Raw genomic sequence first — 17,999 nt, forward strand, 5'->3', positions numbered from 1 at the left:
GTACTCAAAAAATATTACCTCGCCAAATACATCTGAAGAACGAAAAACTGAGCGCGAAGAACGTTAATGTTTGACGTCCTAACGAGGGTTAAATAGCTGAAGTAATTGTAAACTCTACTCACCGAGCACAAAGTTCCATCAGGATAAACTCCCTGCCGAGAGCGGACTTTGCACCGACAGGTTTTCACGAGATTATGAACCGGAACCTAAGTGTTGGAACAAACACAAATATTTGACCTTCAAGACCTCCTCATTACCAGTGACACCAGTGGTCTATCACTCCTAAATGTACGTTTAACTGGGAGAACCATTATCTAAGAGATCGCTTAAAACATCCTGGAGAAGTGATGCTTGACATAACAAGAAACACAATTTACAATGCAAATACTGCATGCAATAAAGTAATGTGTTGGCGGACTATGATATATTGACTTATATTTGGGACCTTCCTACGTAAGATCGAGTTTTAGTACGTTGACACAGCAGTTTTTAAGCATCAGTCCACGCAGCACTACAAATTGATTAGATATAAATCCGAATTTTCTCTACCCATCTACGAGAGGTGTGTGCAATGATTCTTAAAAAACTTTACTTACCTTTCTGCTCAATTACCTTATATAGGGAGTAGGAAAAGCGCACACCCAGAAAAATATGCTGTTATTATGAAACCTCACAGTTTTTTCCGACAGTGTTGCTAAGAGTACCGCGTGTTTCATTGTTTCACAATGTAGTTACTAGAAATTCGGACGTTTGTTCACAGCAGCAAGTCTAAAATAAGAAGGTTCACTGCCACGTTTTGTCGACTACGTCTTGCGAAATAGTTTACCGTAATCAAGCAACATCAAGTTCATAAAAACTGCAGGTGAGGACAGTGTGCGGCACGAAACGCAAAGGAGGGTGTTTTCAGATTATTGGTGCAACGTTTGCCTTTTCAGAACGTCAGCAATCGTTTGTTACGAGAGGAATGAAATGAAATTTAACGCAGATAAAATCAAAGAACCACTCAGCATAATATATACTGGGCAGATGGTGTGCTGCGAAAATTATGCCGCTTGCTGGAAACGAAAACGCGGTTTCCCCAGAGGGGCCTGGCTGACTTCATTATGTGGCCACCAGGAGCATCCATGAACGATGCGGATCTTAGCCGGCCCCCTCCCCCGCCGATGCCATTTTCCTGTTTTCTTTTCATTCGGAACAACATTTGCTCTCTCCCGGTCTCTCTCTCTCTCTCTCTCTCTCTCTCTCTCTCTCTCTCTCTCTCTCTCTCTCTCTCTCTCTCTCTCTCTCTCTCTCTCTCTCTCTCTCTCTCTCTCTCTCTCTCTCTCTCTCTCTCTCTCTCTCATTTTCATCAAACTGAATGAAGTGCAAAAATCTTACTAAGGGTGTAAAAACATTCTGTGAATGTAAAAGTCAGTTCAGTGAAAAAAACGGCATACTCACACGTTCGTATATCGTCATCCCGTAATTTTGGTAGAGAATGCATTTTGCATATGGATTTCCGACAAACGTTGTTTCAGCCACATCTAGAGGTATGAAGCGTAGGCACTAATTTTAAACGAAGACAAAACTCCAAAGGACTAAGAGACAGCCAATATAGTTTTTGTACTAAACGGAGGCCGATTGCATCAGAGCGAAGCGGATGCAATATACCTACCTTTAGATCGCGCGATGATACGTCCCTACCTGGTATATAAATGCACAAATCATGATAGAGCTCCTGGAGACAGGTTGCGGTTTGTCATTATCGAAATCTAACACCATCACTCACGGTAACAGCAGCGGGATCCCAGTCTTACTACCGTTCCTAACTCACGTTAGGAGCGAGCTGACTCCGTTGTAGTTGTCACGAACAGGATTCCTATCCCACCCATAACCTTTTTTTTTTGTTGTATTCAGGCACGATTTATGGTAATAATGACGATAGAAATGAAAACCACAAGGGCTGCTAGCGCACATACCAACGTACATTTTTTATGCTGACAAGAACAGAAAACTGCTGGATATAATTTTCGAAAAGGGGCTATTGACCAAACGTCCTGCAAAAGGAAGAATACCACAAAAGATTCCGAAGAGCGCTGTATCACGACTAATTTTTATTTAAAAGGCAAAACATTTATGTGGTCACGTGGCACTTCACGAGAGGTTTCAGGTGGCTTTACAACATGCCGCACAAAAAGTGGGGCAGCTTCGTACTATTGGCTCGAAGCACCGAAACTGGCGGCTCACCTAACTTATTCTTGGTTCGGCTAAGTTTACACGTGGTTATGCTTGCGGAATCGGAAACGTTTTCTGCGTGGTTATTCTCCGAGACGTGGTCAAGGTTTGGGTGTGGTATAGTCGTTATCTCCCTAAAAAAACACTGAACACTCGGTCATCAAAGTATCTACAATGTACGCGTGCCCCCGGCTCTGCGGTGATGCTCCAAGAGTACCGGAGGGCGCAGCGGGACGAGGGTTTGCTCAAAATTTTTGAATGTTTTGATGGTCATCGTTCAGCTTGCGTGGTATCGCGTGTGGGACGTTAATTGAGAAGTTAGTTAACGTTATCGCTTCTTGGCCTTCTGGTTTGTTTTGTTTTCGCATTAATTATTTTATTTTCGCATAATTCCTCTCAGTCTCGTCAAACTGCACCACTCATCGCAACAAGCGACAGAACGAGCCACCCCGCAACGCGTTTCCAAAGCCGTGCGTGTTCCAGTAATATCGCGCCTCCGACATAGGGGCGACACGAGTCCCGCTGTAGCGCAGCGAGGCAAAGAGACAGTGAAGCGGTGCCGGCTCTCACTATCACGTCATCGTTCCGCGAGGTTTTCCTGCGCACATTTGCCTGCCGAACGATCAGTCCTACCACCGTCGCTGTTAAAGTGTACAAGGAGAGCGATGCACTTGTTATGTAGTGATAGCGAAAGCATGAGCACGAAAGCATCAACCGAACTTCACCACAGCAAATGGTGAAGGTCAGCTAGTTCATCTTTACTGTGGCACGCTAAACACCCAGGGTTTGTAAAAACTTTAACTGATTCCTCTGTCATAGGAATCGGTAAAACACAAAAGAGAAATGTGGCGTGGTGTTCAGTGAAATGAGAATGATTTTCTGGTCGGCGGCTGTCTTGTGCGTATGCTTGGCAAGCGACGCCCTGTTGGCGGGTCGCTTCGTCACGTGACGATAGGAAGTCAGGAAAATCTTGGTGTATCGCGGCATAGTACACTTTCGTGCTAAAATATTGTCATGTAGCCAAAGACGACGCAGTTGTCTTGAAGGAAAAGCAAGTTTATGAGAGTGAATTTGTGCTGCCCAAACAACTCAAAGGATCGCGGCGGCGAAACATCAGTCAACAAAGTGACGTGCGCACACTGGTGTCCGCGAATCGAATACCGCTGCGTCTGCTCTGCATTCGTTTATCTCTCACCGCGAGCGCTTCTCCAAAAGTCGAATTGTATACAGAACACTGTGGATCATAGAAGAATATTCTAGGTTAGTTCGCGACACTCTCTCTATCAAATGAGACAGCACGTGCGGCATACAGAATAGAGCATGCGCTTCACTTGGCCCACGGATAACAGAGATAACATATCCCAGCACACCCGGTCGGCAAAATCAAATCATAAACAAACCCAAAGCATGGTTGGTGGCATTACCCCTCCTCTAAGAGGGCATCGACCCGATGCTGAAATAAAAACAGTCCTGACAAACTACAAAAAATGCTCGTCATCGTGCGTAGTAACGTTTCAGGAGGCGAACCATGTGCACGATTTCGGGCCGCGTGCGTCGTCGTGATGTTCCGGAATCACCATCGGGGATCACCTCATTGTTAACTTGTCCAACACGTTGTAGAATCCTATAGGGTCCTAAATACCGTTGCAGAAGCTTCTCACTGAGTCCACGTCATCGTATGGGAGTCCAAATCCACATACGATACCCTGGGCGGTACTCCGAATCTCGGCGTTGGAGGTTGTGGCGTCCGCAATTGACCAGCTGCTGGTCCGTTGTGCGAACTCGAGCGAGCTAGTGGGCCTCCTCCGCACGCTAAAGGTATCCTTTGACGTCGTAGTTGAGGTCGTCGTCTTGTACATCGCAAGCATGGCGTCAAGCATCGTAGTAGGCCTTCTTTGATAGACAAGCTCGAACGGTGTCATCTGCGTAGTTTCTTGGAAAGACGTGTTGTACGCAAACGTGACATACAGAAGGACTTCGTCCCAAGTCTTACGTTCAATTTCGACGCACATAGACAGCATATCCGCGATCATCATGTTCAGGCATTTCGTTAGTCCGTTCGTTCGGGGGTGGTACACCGTAGTTCTTCGGTGATTCGTGTGGCTGTATTAAAAAATTTCGTGCATGAGCTCCTCAGTAAAGGCCGTTCCGCGGTCCGTGATTAGGTCTTCAGGGGCTCCATGTCGCAGCCCAACTTGGTTAAGAAGAACTGGGCGACTTCTTGTGCAGTCCCCATGAAGAGCGGCGGCCTCTGCGTAGCGCATCACGTAGTCTGTTGCAACGACAATCCGCTTGTTCTCAGATCGAGACGTAGGGAACGGGCCCACAAGATCCATTCTAGTCTGTTGAAAGGGCCTCGATGGGACGGCGATCGGCTGCAGAAGTCCGGCGGGTGTCGTCGGTGGCGTTTTTCATCGCTGGCACTCACGGCAGTTCCGGACATTGTGGGTGACGTCGGATACAAGGCGGGTCCAACAGTACTTCGTGTTGATTTTCCCAATAGTGCGAGCTATGCCGAGATGTCCGGAAGTCGGGTCGTCGTGGCGTGCTTCCAAAAGGTCGTTACAAAGGTCTGCGGGGATCACAAAAAGATAATTCCTTCTCGTTCCTGGGCAGATATTTTTCTTCACGAGGACGGCGTTTTTCATGCTGAATGCTGGTAACTTCCGTTTGAAAGCCCTAGGCACGGCGACTTTGCGTCGTTTGAGGTAGTAGATCGGGACGCGTAACTCGGGGTCGACACTCTGCTGGGCGGCTAGGTTGCTTTCCGTCACTACTCCAAAGAATGCGCTGTCTTCATCAGAATCTTGTGGTGGTGGGTCTAGAGGGCGCGAGACAGGCAGTCAGTGTCCGAGTGTTTCCTGCCGGATTGATAGGGTACTGTAACGTCGAATTCCTGCAGGCGCAAGTTCCACCTACCTAGACGGCCAATAGGGGCCTTCAAATTGGTGAGTCAACACAGCGCATTGTGGTCTGTCACAAACTTGAACGGTCTTCCATACACGTATAGGCCAAATTTAGAAATGGCCCATATAATCGCGAGGCACTCTTTCTCAGGGCCTGAGTAGTTTTGTTCTTCCTCGGACAGACCACGGCTGGCATAGGTGATTACCTTTTCTCACCCGCTTTGCTTTTGGACGAGGACAGCACCCAAGCCTATATCACTGGCATCCGTGTGAATTTCCGTTTCGGCGTTTTCGTTGAAATGAGCGGGCTTTGCAGGCGTTTTTGCAGCTCGCAGAGTGCTTTCTTTTGGGCGCTTTCCCAGTTAAAGGGGGTACAATCTTTCGCAAGCGCGTGAGTGGCTCTGCTATGCGCGCGAAGTTTGAGACGAAGCGCCGGTAGTACGCGCATAGTCCGAGAAATTTTCGCATGCGCTTCTTGTCTCGCTTTCTTGGGAATTTTGCTATGGCTGAAGTTTTCGCCGGGTCATGCAGAACTCTCGTAGCGTCGATGACGTGGCCCAAAAAGTTAAGCCCCGCGTACGCGAATCGGCCCTTTTGAGGCTTCACCATTAAATCGGACGTACGAATGGCCTCGAGTACAGACTCCAACCTTGCAAGGTGTTCGTCGAAAGTCCGGGGCAATACCACAACGTCGTCGAGGTATACGAGGCAGGTGTGCCACTTCAGGCCAGTTAGCACAGTGTCCATGACTCTTTGAAACGTTGCTAGCGCCGTGCACAGCCCACACGGCATCACCTTAAGCTCGTATAGGCCATCCGGGGTTATAAATGCGGTCTTCTCTTGGTCTCTCTCGTCCACTTCAATTTGCTAGTAGCCGGTATTCAGATTCATTAATGAGAAGTACTTCGCATGGCAGAGGTGGTTGAGGGCGTCGTCGATTCGTGGCTGTGGGTACACGTCCTTTTTGGTGATTTTGTTCAGTCTCCGGTAGTCAACGGAGAATCTTAATGTGCCATCATTTTTCTTCAGAGTATGCCCGGTGCAGCCCAGGAGCTTTTTCATGGCTGCATAATGTCGTCCCTGAGCATGTCGTCGACTTGTGTCCGGGTGGCTTCCCGTACGTGTGAAGACATGCGGTTTGGTGACTGAGGGGTAGATCTGGCAGCATCTTCGGTTATAATTCGGTGGTTCCCTAGCGGTGTCTGACGCAATTTTGAGTTCTACGAAAAACACCCGCTGTAGCGACGCAGCGAAGCCAATTATTTCTTCGGTTTTTCTTCCGGTAGCACCGGGTTCACGTCGAAAGGATGTGGAAGCTTGAAGGCATCTTCGGCTGCGTGTTTAAAGTCGGCGACAGCGGTCACGTCACTTGCTTCTTGTGTTTCTTTGAGGAGCGCAAATGCAGCGCCCTTTTTTATATGTTGATGCTCCTCGTGGAAATTAGCGACCAATACGTGGGATTTACTTTGCTAAAAGTGCGAAATTCCTGTTGCGACGGAGACACCACGCTCGAGAAAACTTTGGTACCCCTCTACGATAGCATTTACGTCGAGGACAGCATCTTCACAGTATACGGTGATCATCATACTTGCGCAGGGTGGCAGAGTGACGTGATCATCGCAGATTCGTACAGCAGCATGATGTTTGTGGTTAATGTCCGGCATCCGGGAGTGATCGGAGGAAAAAGGTATCCACTTGGTTCGCAGATGAATTATTGCACCACTGCCCGTCAAAAAGTCTATTTTGAGAGTTACGTCGCGGGAGCAGTTAGGCAGAATGACGAGTGCAGCAGGGTACGTGCGCCATCTATGGTGAAACGCGATGTGCACGTTCCAACTCTGTTACGAGATAGCCTCCTGCTGTGCGCATCCTCGAACCGTCCCATCTGGTCGTAACTTTCTTCAGCTTGGACGCGAAGCTCATTACTGGGTAGTTGGCTCCAGTGTCTATGAGGGCGACTACATCAAAGCCGTCGACGGACACCTTGACGTCGGACGCCGCTTTCTTCGATTTCCGAGTTCGTCGGTGCGTCGCATCTCCGCTAGTTCCTGTTGATGGTCGGACTCTGTGCGCCATCGTTGTCGTCGTCTTCACAGCGGCGGGCTCGGTTATGTCGGGTACGCGTCGCGCCTTGTGGCTGTCGACGTGTTCGGGAGTCATGTCAGGGTTTGGTCGGGTCGTCGGGATGAGGGCATGTCGTGAATCACGGTTTTCAGGGCGTCCTTGCGTCGTTGGAGGGTTTCTGATTTTTCGCCGCAAAGCAACTTCACCTCCAGAAGTTGCTTCTTTTAGTTTCCCCCGAGTGGGCTGGAGGACCTTACACGTGCGAAGTCAGCATGCTACGGCGGTTCGGCGACTAGAATGGGTGGGGCGACGGCGACCGGTTGAAACGGGCTTGTCCACGGCTGGTGTTGGACACGTGTTCTTCGATCTCAGATGGGCGCTGGCAGGGTCGCGTGCGTGCTGCGTCGACGAAGTACCTTTGCAAACCGAGCCTCCTGTAGGGGCAGCGACGGTAGATGTTGTCGACGTCTCCGCAGTGGTGGCACAGCAGACTATTATCGGCGGTTCGCCGTACGTCCATCTTACAGGAGACCAAACTCGAGCGGGAGACCTTGCAGTCGGCGGCTGACTCTAGCTGGACTAGCGAGGTGGCTTCCAGGGCTTGTTGGGAGCATAAAGGGTTCGTACCCAGCACCTCACCAGATGTCACGTAGCCAAAGACGACGCAGTTGTCTTCAAGGAAAACAAGTTTATTGAAGCGAACTTGTGGTTTCCTAACAACTCAAAAAATACACATGCAGCAAAACAGCAGTCAACAAAGTGATTTGCGGACACTGGTTTCGGCGAATCGAATGCCGCGGCGTCTGCTCTGCGGTCCTTTATCTCTCGGCGCGAGGGCTTCTCGAACAGTAAAATTGCATTCGGAACACTGTAGATCATAGAAGGATATTATAAGTTAGTTTGCGACACTCTGTCTATCAAAGGAGATAGCCGGTGCGACATAAGGAATAGAACATGCGCTTCACTTCGCCCACGGATAACAGAGATAACATATCCCGCCCGCAGCCAACATAAAGATAAACAAAGCATAAACAAACAAGTCCAAAACATAGTTCGTAGCAATATACAACCCGAAAACAAACAAGCCTAACTATAACGTACTCTTCAGTACTGAAGGTTTTCTTCCCCGCAAGAATGTGTGCAGGTGTGCACCATTTACAGGCCAGATGATTCGTTGTACTGTCGTGAGTTATGTGACGGACGTGACGTAAGTGAAATCTTCATGAATCCCATAATAAAACACTTTCGGGATAAAACTAGCGAGCAGTATATCACGGCTGCCGGTTGGTCTGAAGCGTCCCGGAGGACGCAAAAGACACTGACAAGCTATGCGAGTGCCTCGAAAGGGTAGAACGCCTGTTGGAATCCAGCATCGCGCTGCAACATAAAATATGCAACAAAATGTGAGGCGTCGCAGCAACGGGAGGAGACATCTGCGATGTCATGCGTGCGAGAAAACAGTACTGATATCTAGGATCTGCAGGCAGCACGATGACCCTCCAAGCCGACCTCAAAGAAACGATGATGGAAGGGAGGATAATGCGGTAGTTAATTCCGCCTCCCGGTCGAACCAGGGAAACTAGTCGAGTCCTCTTCAGGTGACACTCTCGCGAAGGAGGGAAGCGAAGGGGGCCCTCAAGAGGTCAGAGGTAACAAATCTTGGGAGACGTGTTCAATTATTAGAGTTTTAGCATAGCGGCTAGCGGAGGCTGACGCTACGGTAGAGGGTTACCGGGACCCGACCGCGCATGCGCGCGCGGTGAGGGCGAGGAGGTTGCGCCTCAGTGGAGAGAAGGCGCGGGCATGGCGAAGGCCGGCCGGCGGAACTAACCCTCCCTCTCCCCCGGAACGAATTTTTCACCTTCCCAGTCGGGCCCCGCTACCCGCCACCGTAGCGTTAACGGACGGTACCCGGTATGCTAAAACTCTCTATTGTCGTACGTGCCGCTCTTGCGCTCTCCACAAAACCTCCAAGAATCAAGCATGCATCACATCAGTTCCTTGGGGGAACTACGGGCACCGTTCCAGCATACTGCGATGGATATAGTGGGGCGTCTACCGATTAACCAGCGCCAGAATCAAGTATTGACTGTTTTTGTAGACCACCTGAGTCATTACGCGAAAGGCATCCCACTGGCAGGCCAGAAAGCGGAAACCGTATCGCGCGCTTTCATCGAAAGAGTGGTACTGAGACATGGAGTGCCCGAGCAGCTTCTAACCGACGAGAGCACGAACATAGTCTCGCGGGTGATGAAGCACCTGTACGACCTTCTGGTATAAAGAAATTGCAGACTAAGGCGTATCACCCGGAGTGTAACGGCACAGTAGACGGGCTCAATCAAACCCTTGTAACCATGTTGTGTCATTACGTAGCATACGACGAACGAGATAGGGACAGGTGTCTTCCTTTCGCTGTGAACACATCCAACACGGCAGTCCACGAGGGCACAAACAAAACCCTGTTTTTCCGCCTTCGCGGAAGCGACGCGGCGTTCGCGAGCATTGTTGACGACACTCCCAGAATGCACTATAACACCATGGAGGGCTACCGCGCGGAGCTGGCCCAGCACCTTTCAATTTCCCACAAACTCGCGGTCGAGGCCCAGAACAAAGAGCCTGAGAAAAGAAAGTCGTGCATTGATAAAAACAGCCAAGACGCCGGTTTTCAGGCTGGGGACAGGGTGTACGTCAAAGTAGAAGGCCAGGCCCGCGATCTGGCTTAGAAGCGTATGCCGAAATGGAAAGGCCCGTTTCGGAAAGTCTAAAAGCTATCTAATGTTATGTGCCGAATCAGGGGAATCCGTATGAAAGGCGAAAAAATTGTAAGCGTCAACAAGCTGAAAATTGCTTTGGATGAAGTATAAAGCGAGCCAGGAGTTCCTAGAGGGAGTGGTTGGGCAGACAAGCCCCGACCTACGTCCACGGAACGCGGAAGCCCAGCAACGAACCACCCGTTCGCAGACGCTTTACCTAGAGTCGTGGTCGATGAGAGAATTCAACCTTCCCAAACCACAGCGGTGAATACCCTCTGCCAGCCGACGCACATTTATGCCTTGCGAAGCTGGGGGCCGTGCCGTGTCACAGCTAACCAGCGTTTGTCCTGTATATGAGGCAAAAATTCTAAATTGCAGTGTTCAATCCTTGTTTCCGTAAACATGTATGTTGCAATTTGCTTGGGTCAAGAATCTAAGATACAAAACGGGAATGGCGTTTGGTCAGAAGTTTTAAACGGGGCCACGCATTCCTATTGACCACAAAGTGCCACCGATGGACCCTACTGTGCTTGGGAAACATGCTATATGTGTCGAGGGTGTGTCCTGCCGTGTACTGCAAGCCTAGCCAACCACGCAGTGTGCCTTAACTCCTGCGTATCAAGACTTTTGCAGGAACAAAAGTCTTCTCTAGGGATAGGCGGGTGTGACGTTCGGTCGTTGCCACCGGTACCACCGTTTGCGCCATTCCAGATGCATACAACAGCGTCCTTCGCGGGGACGAGCCCAAGTCGACCTTGAAGCACCCGCAACGCTGGTGGAGGCGTCACGTACGCGCGGGGAGCGAACAATGACCAGCCGGGCCTCCTTTCTTACCCAACGCGCCATTGCTAAAGGGCAATAAATGGGATCTCATAGGGCGTAGTGAGAGTAGGAGGATAGGTGAAGCCTTTACGGTGCTAAAAAAATGGACACGTCCTATGTTTCCGCGGTCTAGTGGACAGAAGAGAACTGGGAGTGGGGTTTGTAGTCAATAAAAGCATAGCAGGCAACATGAAGAATAATATATCATTAACGAAACTGCAGCAGGACTTGTAATTAGGCTCAATAAGAGGTACAAACTCAAGGTGGTACAGGGCTCCGCGCTCACATTCAGCCACGATGATTAGGTAGTGAAACGCTTCTATGAAGATGTGGAATCGGCAATGGCTAAAGTAAAAACACAGTATGCTGTAGTTATGGGAGACTTCAATGCTAAAGTAGGCAAGAATCAAACTGGAGACAAAGCAGTTGGGTACTATAGTCTGGGCTGTAGAAATAGCAGGGGGGACCTACTAGTGGAGTTCACATAAAGGATTAACCTACGCCTAATGAATACCTTCTTCTGCAAACAGGAAAGCCGGAAGTAAACGTGGAGGAGCACGAATGGGGAGCACAAAAATGAAATAGACTTCATATTATCTGATAACCCTGGCGTCATGAAGGATGTGGAAGTGATCGGAAGGGTAAGGTGTTGTGACCACCGTATGGTAAGATCTCGAATTAGGCTAGATTTGAGGAGGGACCGTAACAAGCTAGTACGAAAGAAGCTGATTATTGAGGTAACAGTAAGACGTAAAGTAGAATAATTCAGGATCGTGCTGCAGAACCGATATTCAGCACTTACCGAGGAAGCAGATCTTACCACAAAGGGAGCTAGCGACAACCTTACACATTATAACGGAGTGTGCAGTAGAAATCGGGCGAGGATGGCTAGACAGGATACTGGTAAACTTTCCAAAAGAGACGAAAGATCGAAATAGGAAACAGCAAACCATGACGATCTCCACCCCAGCTGACAGAATAGAACTAGCAGAGCTTTCGAAGTTAATCAATAGGCGTAAGACAGCTGACATACAAAAGTATAATATCGAATGAATCGAATACGCTGTAAAGAACGAAGGTAGCCTGAAAGCAGTGGAGAGGCGTCTTGGCGTGAGGAAAAATTAGATGTAAGCACTTAAAGACAATAAAGGCAATCTCATCACAAATAGGGATAAAATAGTCACAGTGGCCGAGGAGTTCTATAGGGATCTGTACAGTAGCCGGGACATCCAGGATAATGGCGAACGAGAAAGTAGTTGAGAGGAGATAGACATCCCACCAGTAACGACTGAAAAAGTAAGGAAGGCTTACAAAGAAATGAAAGGGGGCAAAGCACCTAGTGAGGATCAGATAGCAGCAGACCTCTTGAAGGATGGCGGAGAAATTGTACTTCAAAAACTGGCAAACCTGTATACTCAATGCCTAATGACCGCTAGTGTACCGGAATCTTGGAAGAACGCGAATATTATTTTAATCCATGAGAAAGGTGACATGAAGGACTTGAAAAATTACAGAGCGAACAGCGTAGTGTCAGTAGTCTACAAGGTAATCGCCAACAGAATTTCTGCAACAATAAATTTCAGTCGACCTAAAGAACACGCAGGGCTTTGTAAAGGGTATTTAACAATGGACCATATTCACACGATCAATCAGGTGATAGAGAAGTGCGCTGAGTATACTGGACCCCTATATATAGGATTCATAGATTATGAAAAGGCATTTGAGTTGGTTTAAACCTTAGCAGTCATTCAGGCATTACGCAAACAGGGGGTAGATGAGCATTATGTAGGAAAACTAGAATATATATACAATGGGTCCACAGCTACAATCATCCTCCATAAGGAGAGCAGTAAAATACCTATAAAAAGGGTGTCGGACAAGGAGACACACTCTCTCTAATGTTATTCACAGCATGTTTACAAGATTTATTCAGAACGCTGGAATGGGAACAGGTGGGAGTAAGGGTTAATGTAGTATACCTGAGTAACCTCAGATTTTCTGATGACGTTGCCTTGCTAAGTGACTCGGGGGACGAATTGCAATGCATGCGTTCCGCACTAGACGAACAGATTAGAACCGTGGGCGTGAAAATAATGTGCAGAAAACTAAAGTAATGATTAATCACCTCGGGACAGCACAGCAGTTTGCGTTAGTGGGCGAGGTAGTGGAAGTGGTAAAAGCATATATCTACTTAGGCCAAGTTGTGTCCCCGTATCCCATTCATGAGGCAGAGATAATTAGAATGATAAGAATGGGGTGGAGTGCATATGGCAGACATTCTCAGATAATGAATGGCAGCCAACCATTGTCCCTGAAGAAGAAAGTGCATGATAGCTGCATCTTACCGGTACTCACGTACGGGTAGAAACTTGGTAGCTCACTAAGAAGGTTCAACTTAAATTGAGAACAACTCAGCGGCCAATGGAGCGGAAGATGATGGGTGTAACATTAAGGGACAAGAAGAGTGCTGAGTGGGTCACGAAACCAACGCGTGTTATGGACATATTAGTAGAAATTAAGAACAAGAAATGGACGTGGGCAGGGCATGTAATGCGAAGGCAAGATAACCGTTGGCCATTAAAGGTAAACAGTGTGGATCCCTAGAGAAGGCAAGCGTTGCAGGGGGAGGCAGAAAGTTAGATGGGCGAATGAGATCAAGAAGTTTGCGGGGATAAATTGGTCGCAGTTAGCACAGGGCCAGGGTAATTTGAGAATAATGGGAGAGGCCTTTGCCCTGCAGTGGGCGTAGATAGGCTGGTGGTGGTAATGATGATGACGGCGCCATCCCTCCTTTCCACGCAACCCGCGGAGGGTATAAGAAGGCGTCGAGACATGCCCGCGGGGTCCCCTTCACCCCCCGACACCAAGTGATTCCGCCGTAGGAAGCCGCCGTAGTAGAAATCTGACAGCGCGCTCCTGTATTCCGTCCTGGGAACGTTACGGGGAAGAACGCCGCTCCCCGCCTTCCTCCAACACGGACCAGTGGGCCCGTAGCTGCACTGCGAGATCACCTCCACAGCCAAGCGGAGTACACGTTCCCCGTCACGACAGCTCGAGCCCCCGATCCAGCGGCGAGGGGGCGCCTCCCGTGCACCTCAGCGCGAGAGTGAAGGATCTCGCCTACACGGCCCGGAACCTGCCATCCGCCTCGCACGCTCCTACCTAGCTGACCAGGAGCCGGACGAGCGCCGACGCTTCCTCGTCCTCGAGACCGGTGAGGGTGCCGGCACCGTTTGAGCCCTCCTTGATTAATCTAACATTTATCGGTTGATACCCGTTCGTGTCAGTGTTTCTTTTCCCCTAAACTGTGCATTGACCCAGTGAAATGAAAAACGGCGACCCAGCCCCTCTAAGGGCTCGTCACACTTGCCATGCAGAAGAGTGCCGTGGAAACAGGAGTTTGTCTGCAGCGGGAAAAGGCAGCCGCCTTGGCTCCTGGTCAACGGGGTGCACTGGCAAGAAATGTCTTTTGTTGCCTCGTTTGGCAAACATGTCCAGTTATTATGAAGGAAAATTACTTCTCAGAGACGGTCTGGTACGTATGGAAGCTGGCAGCGGTAAGTGTCGCCTCTTTTCTCTGGAATGGTCGTGTTCAGGGGTTCAGATGATGTGTACTTCCGAGAGCTCGCACATACTTTGCAGAATTAAGGGACTGCGACTGAAATGCCCCGCAGTAAAAAGTTGCGGCAGGCGGCTCGCAGTCTGTCATTGCAGTAATGTATTCATCCAAAATGATGGCGGAAGTCTTTCTGCTGCCTCAACAGATGTCGTGGGAACTGTAGTAGCCGTGAGTTGCTCGGTGTTCGCGTCGGCGATGCTCACGGAGTGGGCAGGTTCGGGGAAGAGGGGGTTACGCGAAAATGTCCATGTGACGATTAAAGAATCATTTGGGAAAGCATTTTATACCGACTGGTATCGAGGCTTCTAAGAGCGCCTTTTTATATATGGAGTGCTTGTTTCTAGGTGTAGCTGCCACTTCGACGGAGTGTCCAGTGGCAGAGGGGTTGGTTTTTGTGTGCGGATTTTCGGTGAGGTGTGTAGACGCGTGCCGCTTTAGCTTAGCCTTGAGTGCCGGCGGGAGCTTGAGCCCCGTGAATTTTGATGTGCGATGGGATTTTTGTGCTTCAGTCATATACTGAGCCCCCCGATTTATAGGGGCTTTGCTATGGCTGTTTTTTGAAATAGTGCCAGGGCTACTTTGGAGGATTGAAAAAACCAACTTAAATTTTCTCCTTCTTTGTGAGTTTCAGTGCAAACTAGGGTGTTCCGTTGGTGACCCGGCAGGATGAGGGTGGCTTCCATTACACGATGGGTGGTCGGCTACATCCTGCCCAAATATTTGAAAAGATACTCAGTCGATGAGATGCATGAATGACGAATGAATTGGGTGAGAGTGCATACGAACATGGCTCCCCTGGCATCCAAATCCGAAAGCACAGTCAAAGGGAGGAGGTGCGTACAAAGAATGGTCTGTGCGCATGGGCCATTTTTTGTATGTTGAGGCGTAGGCTCAGAATGTGCGTGACATGTATAATCTCAATGGAAAAACCCAGCGGTGCGGGAGCTCCGCTTTCAGCGTTTGCATGATTATGGGACTGGCTAACGCTGAAATACGCTGGAGACGAAAACGTTGCAGCGCGCGTTAACCCGGACGCTGAAACACGCCGGACACGGAAAAGCGTGGACCCTGCGCCCGCTGGAACGTAACTTAGGAGACCACGCCATGCTCGTGCTTCGTGTTTAATGCGTAGCAATCTCTGCGCCATGCATTTCCACAAAAATTCAGATATCGCGGAAGTTCCACCTGTAATTGCTATACTAGCGTCAATGGAGATAACTGATCGCACGAAATTTTGGAAAATTAAAAAAAACAATAATAAAAAATTACGGGAAATGGCGGAACACGCGCTGCATTTTCAAAATGTTGCAGATTTCTAAGACGTTCCACTTGTAATCGTTACAATAGGGCAAACAGTGATAATTGGAAGAACCACATTTTGAAAAACTAAAAAAATTAAGAACAATACAAAAATTGCGGAAAATGGCGAACCGTTTAACTCCCTGCATTTTCACAATAATGCAGATTTAGCGAAAGTTGTATCTGTAGTCGTTATAACAGCGTAAATGAACATCATTGGTTGAACGAAATTTTTAAAAATAAAAATGAAAGCAATGAAAAAGTACCTAAAATTGCCAAATGTATGACGCGTGACTTCTTGACAATAATGCAGATTTGGCGAATGTTCGACCAGTAATCGTCACATTAGCGTAGACAAATTCATTGGTAGAAAGAAATTTTAATCACTAGAAAATAAGAAAGACAAAAAGTTGCGGAATATACCGAGCCCTGTAACTCCTTCAATTTCCGCAATATGACAGATTTCACTAAAGTCCCACCTGTAATCGTTATAATATAATAATAATATAATATAAGAATATAAGAAATAAGAATATAATAATATGAGAAATAATAACTAACATCAAGAGAAAAAAACAGGGAAAATGGCAAACACAATAATGCAGATTTTGCGGAAGTTCCAAATGTAATTGTTACATAGCGTTAATGGAGATACTCGCTCCGAAGTGATTTAAGAAAAGGAAAAATAATTGGCTGCAAAAAACTCACAATCAAGACACGCGGCATAGGAATGCTACGCATTAGCTTATAATTATCTGAATTTATACAAAATCTTTTTTCTTTATAGTCGCGTAATTACGAACACACATAGCTGTTAACAGGAAATGCAAGCATTATTCCTTCATGGAAACGTATCTAGCGGTACAAAAGTTTCTTAGACTCATTTGATCACTTTTAAACTCATTTCGCCGTGCTGACTGCATTGTTTTATCATTGCGCACCGTCCATAGGGCTCAATCGATTCAGAAAGCGAACGCATTCTCCCGCATAAAAGAGGAAATATTACACGATCATCGATACTACCCTTTTGAAAATTGGTTCCTTAGATTCCTTTCAGCTATTAAAACACGTGTTGAGAATTATTTCTTGAAAATGTACTATTTAAAAAGCAGAAAATTAGAGAACGTCAAAGAAGTAAAATGGAAAGTCAATCCTTAGCTGGATTCTTTGCGTTGGTGATCCTTGATCTGTCGACAACGTCTTCGTACAGCAATGCCTGGAAGGGTATCGTCTGGCAAAAAGCGCAAGTCTCTGAGGTGCAGCACTATCTCGAAGAGTAAGCACGCGCGACAGCTGCCAAAGTCACGAAGGAGTCATTGCAATTTCAGTCGGTTGTAGAAACACATCGAACGTATTCCATTTCACGCTGACAGCAAGATTTGTCGTATTCACTTGCATCAAACGGGTTGTCGTCACTGGATTAGTCCTCACATTGAGATACTTGGAGCCCGGACCAGCTTCCGTAGCTTCTCATGTTGCTACAGACACTTCCCGGAAGCATAAGATCCACTTTTTTTTTTCAAATACTCACCGGTAACTTCAAGTAGGCACAGCTCAATTGTGAAATCTTGACATGATACTGAGCCGCCCTACCACTGCAAACTTTTGACCGGAAGAGGGCAGGCAGGAGGGAACAAAGTGTTCCCCGGCTGATCGCCAGAACATGTTCCGCATACGCTCCTTACCATTTTCATTTCTTCGCATTGTGGGCTCCCCCTACCCGCGGGTGCCCTCCCACGACAGGCCATCACTAGTGACGGCCCATTCTCCGAATTTCTTCCTTACGGCCGTGCTACAGCCGAGCCACACGTTTTCTTTCTATCTAAGTTCACCGTTTTTTAACATTGCTGGGTAGGGCAATGGGCTCACTGCACCATATTTTTCTTTTCGACTGGACACATGGTTCCCGTCAAAATAAAACGGCTGCTCGCTAAAATAATATAAAAATACAACAGCACGCAGACTGGGACAATGTGGTTTTCAAAGACGTCCAAAAATACCTGTCAAAATGTGAACTGAAACTTACACGATGTCTTCAAAAAGCCCTGCTTGCTTGTCTTTTATGCGTCCGTTTTGCCGAAGGGCCAACTCTATAGCCTGATTTATAAATCCACGGTGCAATCTATGCCACAGCAATGCTCTCAAAAAACACCCGGAATTTCTGAAGTTATTTATATATCCGCTTGTTTGCTTAGAGGGCCACCCTTACCTATTCCAACATTACCGCGATTTTTGCTAGTTTGCGTTGTTAATGCAAATTTGTAGCGAAGGTTTTTCAAGCGCGGTTGGAATGGTAATAGCTACAATACAACAAACTTTCAT

General features: G+C 47.9%; 1 long non-coding RNA gene across 3 annotated transcripts in view; it reads right to left on the reverse strand.

Moving 5' to 3' along the window:
* Positions 1-17,999, reverse strand: part of LOC144173424 (uncharacterized) — a 62,428-nt gene that overhangs the window by 17,550 nt on the left and 26,879 nt on the right. For all 3 annotated transcript variants that reach the window (XR_013323264.1, XR_013323265.1, XR_013323266.1), the window contains 2 exons: positions 1,441-1,523; positions 123-206 (listed from right to left, as the gene is read on the reverse strand). This is a non-coding gene — a long non-coding RNA (uncharacterized LOC144173424). The remainder of the gene's footprint in view (positions 1-122; positions 207-1,440; positions 1,524-17,999) is intronic.

The sequence above is a fragment of the Haemaphysalis longicornis genome, unplaced genomic scaffold (assembly GCF_048455015.1).
Source record: "Haemaphysalis longicornis isolate Haplotype H1 unplaced genomic scaffold, Haemaphysalis longicornis Haplotype H1 scaffold_3, whole genome shotgun sequence".
In the NCBI taxonomy this organism is placed as follows: domain Eukaryota; kingdom Metazoa; phylum Arthropoda; class Arachnida; order Ixodida; family Ixodidae; genus Haemaphysalis; species Haemaphysalis longicornis.